Consider the following 10,038-nt stretch of genomic DNA (forward strand, 5'->3'; position numbering starts at 1 on the left):
CCTTTGCTGTACAGAAGCTTTTTAGCTTGATATAGTCCCACTTGTTCATTTTTGCCTTTGTTTCCCTTGCCTGGGGAGATATGTTCATGAAGAATTCACTCATGTTTATGTCCATGAGATTTTTGCCTATGTTTTTTTCTAAGAGTTTTATGGTTTCATGACTTATATTCAGGTGTTTGATCCATTTGGAGTTTACTTTTGTGTATGGGGTTAGACAGTGATCCAGTTTCATTCTCTTACATGTAGCTGTCCAGTTTTGCCAGCACCATCTGTTGAAGAGACTGTCATTTCCCCATTGTATGTCCATGGCTCCTTTATCGTATATTAATTGGCCATATATGTTTGGGTTAATGTCTGGAGTCTCTATTCTGTTCCACTGGTCTATGGGTCTGTTCTTGTGCCAGTACCAAATTGTCTTGATTACTGTGGCTTTGTAGTAGAGCTTGAAGTTGGGGAGTGAGATCCCCCCCACTTTATTCTTCCTTCTCAGAATTGCTTTGGCTATTCGGGGTCTTTGGTGTTTCTATATGAATTTTTGAACCATTTGTTCCAGTTCATTGAAGAATGCTGTTGGTAATTTGATAGGGATTGCATCGTATCTGTATATTGCTTTGGACAGGATGGCCATTTTGACAATATTAATTCTTCCTAGCCAGGAGCATGGGATGAGTTTCCATTTGTTAGTGACCTCTTTAATTTCTCTTAAGAGTGTCTTGTAGTTTTCAGGGTATAGGTCTTTCACTTCCTTGGTTAGATTTATTCCTAGGTGTTTTATTGTTTTTGATGCAATTGTGAATGGAATTGTTTTCCTGATTTCTCTTTCTTTTCGTTCATTGTTAACATATAGGAAAGCTATAGATTTCTGTGTGTTAATTTTGTATCCTGCAACTTTGCTGAATTCTGATATTAGTTCTAGTAGTTTTGCAGTGTAGTCTTTAGGGTTTTTTTATGTACAATATCATGTCATCTGCAAATAGTGACAGTTTGACTTCTTCTTTACCAATCTGGATTCCTTGTATTTCTTTGTTTTGTCTGATTGCTGTGGCTAGGACCTCCAGTACCATGTTGAATAACAGTGGGGAGAGTGGGCATCCCTGTCTTGTTACCGATCTCAGAGGAAAAGATTTCAGCCTCTCTCTTCAGTATAATGTTGGCTGTGGGTTTGTCATATATGGCCTTTACTATGTTGAGGTACTTGCCCTCTATGCCCATTTTGTTGAGAGTTTTTATCATGAATGGATGTTGAATTTTGTCTAATGCTTTTTCAGCATCTATGGAGATGATCATGTGGTTTTGTCCTTCTTTTTGTTTATGTGGTGGATGATGTTGATGGATTTTCGAATGTTGTACCATCCTTGCATCCCTGGGATGAATCCCACTTGGTCATGGTGTATGATCCTCTTGATGTATTTTTGAATTTGGTTTGCTAATATTTTGTTGAGTATTTTTGCATCTATGTTCATCAGGGATATTGGTCTGTAGTTTTCTTTTTTGGTGGGGTCTTTGCCTGGTTTTGGTATTAGGGTGATGTTGGCTTCATAGAATGAGTTTTGGAGTATTCCCTCCTCTTCTATTTTTTGGAAAACTTTAAGGAGAATGGGTGTTATGTCTTCTCTGTATGTCTTATAAAATTCTGAGGTAAATCCATCTGGCCCAGGGGTTTTGTTCTTGGGTAGTTTTTTGATTACTGATTCAATTTTGTTGCTGGTAATTGGTCTGCTTAGATTTTCTGTTTCTTTCTGGGTCAGTCTTGGAAGGTTGTATTTTTCTAGGAAGTTTTCCATTTCTTCTAGGTTTCCCAGCTTGTTAGCGTATAGATTTTCATAGTATTCTCTAATAATTCTTTGTATTTCTGTGGGGCCCGTCATGATTTTTCCTTTCTCTTTTCTGATTCTGTTGATGTGTGTTGACTCTCTTTTCCTCTTAATAAGTCTGGCTAGAGGCTTATCTATTTTGTTTATTTTCTCGAAGAACCAGCTCTTGGTTTCATTGATTTTTTCTATTGTTTTATTCTTCTCAATTTTATTTATTTCTTCTCTGATCTTTATTATGTCCCTCCGTCTGCTGACCTTAGGCCTCATTTGTTCTTCTTTTTCCAATTTTGATAATTGTGACATTAGACTATTCATTTGGGATTGTTCTTCCTTCTTTAAATATGCCTGGATTGCTATATACTTTCCTCTTAAGACTGCTTTTGCTGCGTCCCACAGTAGTTGGGGCTTTGTGTTGTTGTTGTCATTTGTTTCCATATATTTCTGGATCTCCATTTTAATTTGGTCATTGATCCATTGATTATTTAGGAGCATGTTGTTAAGCCTCCATGTGTTTGGGAGCCTTTTTGCTTTCTTTGTACAATTTATTTCTAGTTTTATACCTTTGTGGTCTGAAAAATTGGTTGGTAGAATTTCAATATTTTGGAATTTACTGAGGCTCTTTTTGTGAGCTAGTATGTGGTCTGTTCTGGAGAATGTTCCATGTGCAGTTGAGAAGAATGTGTATGCTGTTGCTTTTGGATGTAGAGTTCTATAGATGTCTATTAGGTCCATCTGTTCTAGCGTGTTGTTCATTGCCTCTGTGTCCTTACTTATTTTCTGTCTGGTGGATCTGTCCTTTGGAGTGAATGGTGTGTTAAAGTCTCCCAAAATGAATGCATTGCATTCTATTTCCTCCTTGAATTCTGTTAGTATTTGTTTTACATATATTGGTGCTCCTGTATTGGGTGCATATATGTTTATAATGGTTATATCCTCTTGTTGGACTGAGCCCTTTATCATTATGTAATGTCCTTCTTTATCTCTTGTTACTTTCTTTATTTTGAAGTCTATTTTGTGTGATACTAGTATTGTAACAGCTGCTTTTTTCTCTCTGTTGTTTGCATGAAATATCTTTCTCCATCCCTTGACTTTTAATCTGTGCATGTCTTTGGGTTTGAGGTGAATCTCTTGTAAGCAGCATATCCTTTTTTATCCTTTTATCTTGCTTTTTTATCCTTTCTATTATTCTGTGTCTTTTGATTGGTGCATTCAGTCCATTTACATTTAGGGTGATTATTGAAAGATATGTACTTATTGCCATTGCAGGCTTTAGATTTGTGGTTACCAAAGGTTCAAGGTTAGCTTGTTTACTACCTTACTGTCTGACCTCACTCACTTATTGAGCTGTTATAAACACAGTCTGATGATTATTTCTTTCCCTTTTTTTTCCTCCTCCTCCATTCTTCATATGTTGGGTGTTTTGTTCTGTGCTCTTTTTAGGAGTGCTCCCATCTAGAGCAGTCCCTCTTAGATACTCTGTAGAGATGGTTTGTGGGAGGCAAATTCCCTCAACTTTTGCTTGTCTGGGAATTGTTTAATCCATCCTTCATATTTAAATGATAATCGTGCTGGATACAGTATCCTTGGTCAAGGCCCTTCTGTTTCATTGCATTAAATATATGATGCCATTCTCTTCTGGCCTGTAAGGTTTCTGTTGAGAAGTCTGATGATAGCCTGCTGGATTTTCCTTTGTAGATGACCTTTTTTCTCTCTCTGGCTGCCTTTAGTACCCTGTCCTTGTCCTTGATCTTTGCCATTTTAATTATTATGTATCTTGGTGTTGTCCTCTTTGGATCCCATCTCTTGGGAGTTCTGTGTGCCCCTGTAGTCTGAGCAACTATTTCCTTCCCCAGTTTGGGGAAGTTCTCAGCAATTATTTCTTCAGACACTTTCTATTCCTTTTTCTCTCTCTTCTTCCTCTGGTACCCCTATAATGTGGATATTGTTCCTTTTGGATTGGTCACACAGATCTCTTAATATCTCTCTCTGCATCAGCTTCTATGCGTTCCTGTTCTATGGTTTCTATTCCATCAATGGCCTCTTGCATCTTATCCATTCTGCTTATAAATCCTTACAGAGTTTGTTTCACTTCTGTAATCTCCCTCTGGATGTCTATAATCTCCCTCTGGACATCTGTAATCTCCCTCTGGACTTCATCCCTTAGTTCTTGCATATTTCTCTGCAGCTCTGTCAGCATGTTTATGATTTTTATTTTGAATTATTTTTCAGGGAGACTGGTTAGGTCTGCCTCTGCAGATCCTTTGTCAGGTGTAACTATCTTGGACTGGACCAGATTTTTTTGCCTTTTCATGGTGGTAGCAGTGGCTGTAGGCAGGTTGCAGGTGTGTCAGCTGGGAGAAGAAAGTCCTTTCCTGCTTGGTGGATGCCTTGCCCTTCTCCACTGCCTGTGATGGTAACCCGCACTCCTGGAGCAGCCATCGGGTTAGTCCCCTAAGCTGCTGTGGGCAGGGTGTCCGTCAGAGCAGCGCGGAGCCCTGCGCGGAGTGGCAGGCACACCAGGTGCGCTCCTCCGTGCTAGCGGCGACCCTGCTGGGCAGCTGTGTAGCAGTGGCAGCCTTTGGGTCTGGCCCTGGTGGCTGTGCATTGGGCTGGGATTCTGGTCGGCTCCTGGGAGTGCGCCTGCTCCCTCTGGCTCCACTGCAGGTGCACGCGGGGCTCTTCTGCACAGGCTTCTACCGGGCTTCTCTGGCTTCACTGCTGCTGGTGTGCGCAAGGCTAGCACAAGCCTCTCCTGCAGCTCATGGATCTGCTCTCAGTCCCTTCTGGCGCTGCCGTCCCCAGCGTGTGCTGTCCCTCTCCTGCTATTGTACCAGTGTGTTGGGGTCCACAGTTGGAGGAATGACTGGCAGGCTGCTTATTGCCATGAGGGGCTTCAGAGCTGCACTGCCTCCCCGGGGTTTAGGGCGCCTAAGTTTCCCTGAGATTCCCAGCTGGTGGCTATATGTGCCGTGACAACTTCGTCCAGCTATGGGGTCCCTGTCTCTTTAAGACTTGCAGAAAGCACTCGCTTTTCTTTTTGTCTCAGGGGCACTGGTTGTGGGGACCTGCCCACAGGTTTTGCTTTTCCGTTTCTCTAATACCCAGCACCCCGTGTACCTTGTGTCTGCGTTCCGGGTGCGGATTTCTAGAGCTGGTTGTTTAGCAGTCCTGGGCTTTCACTCCCTCCCTGTTCTGACTCCATTCTTCCCGCCGGGTTTTGGGGTGGGGGAGCATTTAGGTTCCACCTGGTCGCGGCTTGTATCTTACCCCCTTTGTGTGATGTTCAGTTCTCACAAATGTAGTTGTATCCTGGCTGTTGTACTGCATGCACTGGTGTCTCTTTTAGGAATAGTTGTATTTATTATATTTTCATAAATATATATGTTTTGGGGAGGAGATTTCCTCTGAACTACTCATGCTGCCATCTTCCCGTGATCCTTCCCATTTTTTAATTGGATTGTTATTTTCTTGCTATTGAGTTGTATGAGTTCTTTATATATTTTGGATATTAGCCTCTTTTCAAATATAGGATTTGCAAATATTTTATTCCATTCAGTAGGCTGCTTTTTCATTTTGTTGATGGTTTCCTTTGCTGTGCAGAAGTTGTTTTTAGTCTGATATAGTCCCACTTTTTTTTCTTTTGTTGCTTTTGCTTTTGGTGTCAGATTAAAAAAATCATTGCCAGGACTGATGTCAAATTGCTTACTGCTTATGTCTTCTAGGAGTTTTATGGTTTCAGGTCTTCAATGTTCAAGTCTTTAATCCATTTTTTATTAATTTTTGTATATGGTATAAGATAGTGGTTGAGTCTTACTCTTTCACATATGGCTGTCTAGTTTTCCCAGCACCATTTATTGAAGATACTATCTTTTCCCTATTGTATATTCTTAGATCCTTTGTAATAAATTATTTGACCATATATGCATAGGTTTATTTCTGGGGTCTCTATGCCATTGACCTATGTCTGTTTTTATACCAGTACCATACGATTTTAATTACTATGGCTTTGTAATATAGTTTGAAACCAGGGAGTATAATGCCTCCAGCTTTGTTCTTTCTCAAGATTGCTTTGGTTATTCAGAATCTTTTGTGGTTACATACAAATTTTAGGATTATTTGCCCTACTTCTGTGGAAAGTGCCTTTGGAATTTTGACAAGGAATGTATATCTTCTTAATATCTCAGGATATTTGTATTCCCCCTTCAGTGGGGGAACTCATTACTTCATAATGTGGCCTGTTCTATTGTTGGTCATGAATTCAATCCTGAGGGCCTCTGGGGCTTGAGATTTCAGAAGCCCATTTCTTGAGAGCCAAACTAACAGAGATGTTGAGGCTTCAGATCTCAACAAAAGTAGGTGGCTGAGGAAAGGGATCCCTCTTTTCTGTCTTTCTTTACAGTAGGCCTGGTGGTCTTGCAGGATAGTAGGTGATTGCCCCATTTTCTCCAAGTTCCTGGCCTCTGGGTATAGCTGAGACCCTGGGGCCTTCCAACGTGGGGCACCACCCATTGGTTATGGCTCTCTGTCATCCCAGGCATGTAGAACATCAACAGATGTCACCTCTTTGCTTTGAAAGTAAAGTAGCAGAGGGAACACAGGCTCACTTCTCATAGTATTGTGCCAGGATATGTATCTTCTGTGTGTTTTTCAGATGCCACTTGACCTAAGTTAATAATTGTTCTGAAACCACAGATAAGCTTTCATGGCACATGGTGACATCTGTTTTCAACAGTAATCCTACAAGTAGACATAGTGATTGGAAACTCAGGTGATGAAAATCCAGATGAGGAAGCTGGCTGGAGATCAATCATCTCACCTCTGTCTGTGTTTGGGAATGACTGATGCAGGATTTAAATAATAGAAATAAAATTTCTACTACTTACTGAGCATTTACTTTAGGATAGCAAGGCACTATCCTAAGCACTTTGTTTCTCCTGTCCTGCTTTTAAAGATACATATTATAGTCCTTAATTTTTTGATGAGAAGATGAGGTTCAAAGAAGTTAAAGTATTTGCCTAGGGAAAGTAGCCAGCAAGAGGCAGAGTTGGGATTTGACCCCAGGTCTTTCTGATGTTGGAGTCCATGATCTTTTCAAATTGCAGCAGCCTTTATAAAAACATTAGATTCTTAAGACTCTCTGGCCTTGTCCATATTATACTATTCATCGGTGACACATTGGATTAGAGTTCATTAAATTAGAAATATTACAAATGGGGTCAGGGGTGAATTGAAATTAAAAGGAAAAGATTATTGCTGGCTTGTTTTTGAATCCTTGAGGCAGCTGTCCCATGGTCTCATGTCCACCAGACTGTGAATTCTTTGAGGGCAGGGACCAGCGCCCATTATAGGACCTGGTACCCAGGGGGCTCTCACTTGATTGGATTTAGAATTATTTATATCCCTGATCCCTGGAATAAACATTCATTGAGAGAGGGAAAGTCATGAGGAACAGCTTACATTAAAGTTTGAAAAATATTACTAATAAGTGTTCTGTTTTAAGTTACTTGTGTTTTCTCTAATGTTATGCTCCTTTCCCTTCTAATATGTATCCTAACTCTAAGTAAGTCATTTGGATGATAACACCATCTTACATCCAATTTTCCTGCCTCTCGTCTCTCTTCCAATCCAATTAATATCCCATGGTCCTGCTAGGACAAGGGGCATCTTTCTCAAGTGCAATCCTGATTGCATCTCTTCTGACAAAACCCCTCTGTTCTGACAGAACTCTGTGAGACCTTCTTTCCCTTTGAAGCTGGGAGTGTTTTTGATTGCATATTATCTCTCTCAATAGTGCACACTGCTGTGTCTGACACAAAGCAGGGCTTAATAGCTTTTTATTGGAGATATTCCTTCTTACTAAAATATCCTTCCCTTTTTAAAAATTAAAACTCATTTCCACTCATTCCTGAGACTGTCTTGGTAAGGTTCCTCAAAGCAGAGCCTGAGATGGGGTAGTTTTGCAAGTGGTTATTTAGGGAGTGTTCTCAGAAGAAAATCCTGTTAGGAAGCGAGCGCAACAGGCTAAGGCAGGGATGGAACCAACCAAAGAGGACCTTTCAGCTGAAGTATGCCTCAGCCTGATCGCACAGGGAGCTCTGGGGCATGAAGAGCGCCCTTGGGGCAGGGGGCCAGCCTTTTCTATGAATCAGTCAGGCATTAACTGAGGGTTGTTCCTGATTTTCCTGGGGTTAAGGGAGGAGGTGTATAACCTCTTGGGCACTGTGTCTTCTGTCTGCTACAGGTAGTTCTCCTGAAAGGTGCAGCTGTCAGTCCTTAGCAACCAACACAGCAGCTGGTGGTTGGTCATAGAAACCAGGCAAAGGATGGCTGAGCCAGGGGCACCAACAGCATCTATTACAAAGACCAAACTCAAATGTTATCTCCTCTGTGAGTCACTGGGGCAGGACTTAAAACATTATTGTTTTTTACGGTTACGAAGACAGAACTTGCTGCTTTGTCCAACTTGTGAGTCACTTGCTAGTCAGGGAATAAACAGGCTTTGGAGCCAGACACATCTGGAGTTCAAATCCAGCTTGCCCCTTATTACTGTTGGTGCCTTGAACATTGGTTTACCTTTCTGGGCTCAGGTTCCACTTCATAGAATTGTTGCAGCACTGCATAAACTATGGACACATGGCACCTGGTCCACAGGAGGCTCAAAAGAGTGGACCCAACCAACGGATGAAGGAGCAGACTTGCAGTGAGTTTTATGCTTTTCAAGGAGCTGTCAATCCACACCACTGTCATTATCCCCACTACATGGATAATAACTGCACCAGAGCTGAGAGATCTGGTCACCTGCTGAAGGGAGCAGGCAACAAATGGCAGGGCTGGGCCTTATCCTGGAGCTTCATTAAGGAGAGAGGCAGTTGGGTTTTGCTGTGTTTTTCCATGTAGTTATCACCTTCAGCTCTGAGGAAGCCCCAGTGATAATCAGCTTGGAACTACATTTTCTTTATTTGGTTGAGAAGGCAGAATAAGAATAGAAATCATATTTATTAGGTGCTTACTATGTGCCAAGCATTTGTGGGAAGTATTTTTTATTCCTAAACTCTTTTAATCTTTCAATAACCAGGTAGGAAGTTTCACTCCCATTTAATAGGTGAGGAAAGTAAGCTAGTGCTCAAATCACATATTTATTTCATGGAGCATTAGACTCTCTCCAGAACTAGGCTGACTTCTGGAAGGGGTGGTAGCTTCTGCATTTGTCCCCAGCTGTGGTCTGACCTGACAGTGGTTTCTTATTCAACCCTCATCCTGTGTCACCTCCTCCCTTGGTGTGTCTCCAGCCCTGCCCTATGTGGCTGGGAATGGTATTTTTATTGCTGTGGGCACAGTGCTAGACTTTTCCCGGGCCAGTGCCATATGTCTGCCCAGTGGACACTGGAGCCTCCTTATAGCACATACTGTCCAGAGGCGCATTCCACAAACTGCTCAAAGGCAGTGTTGTGTGGATCCACATGTGTGCACTTGCCCAGGCATCCCAGCCCCAAGGCGAGGCCCCTAGGGTCAGACAGTCTATTGAATGCCTCTCAGGAAAGACTTTGGTGGGGTTGTCATTGTTTGTCTGTCTGCAGATGTCTCTGTGCAGCTCCCTGGTTCTTGGCCTGGCAGCCCCCACAGCGTGCATTGACTGGGGAGGCTGCAGTGTTGCAGCCAGTGCCGTGCATGTGTCGGTCCACTCATTCATCCATTCCGCCGCTGCTTATTGAGCATCTGCTGTGTGTCACCCAGCTTTATCTCTAAGGAGCTCAGCATCCAGTGGGAAACACACACACGGAAGTTAGGAAATCATTATGTAGTTTAAAGAGAGATGAAAAATTGTCTTAAATTCACTATAGAGGCTGCTGCCTTCTCAGGGGAGTGGGAAATCCTTTAAATTCAAGCCTCTCCTCTTTTGTGGATTCTTCCCTGAAGGGTTCAGGCAAAGTTAGCTCCTCACTTTTCTGTATACAGTCCCGTGTATTCTGACCCATGGTGGCAGATGTCATTTCTATTGTAATTGTCCACTTATTTGTCCCTATCTTACATCAGACTGTGAAATCCTTGAGAGGTTAAATACTGTCTTGTCTTTGATGTTAGCAAGCAGTATGGCTTTGGAATGAGAGAAACTCAGATTTGAATCGCAGAGCTGTTAGTTTCTAATTTAAGGCCAGGGCAGGGTGCGGAGAATGAGGCACTCAGCTTGAGTGCAGAGTGAAAGGGGCACCAACAAATGAAACAG

This window comes from Manis javanica, chromosome 2 (assembly GCF_040802235.1).
Source record: "Manis javanica isolate MJ-LG chromosome 2, MJ_LKY, whole genome shotgun sequence".
Lineage (NCBI taxonomy): Eukaryota > Metazoa > Chordata > Mammalia > Pholidota > Manidae > Manis > Manis javanica.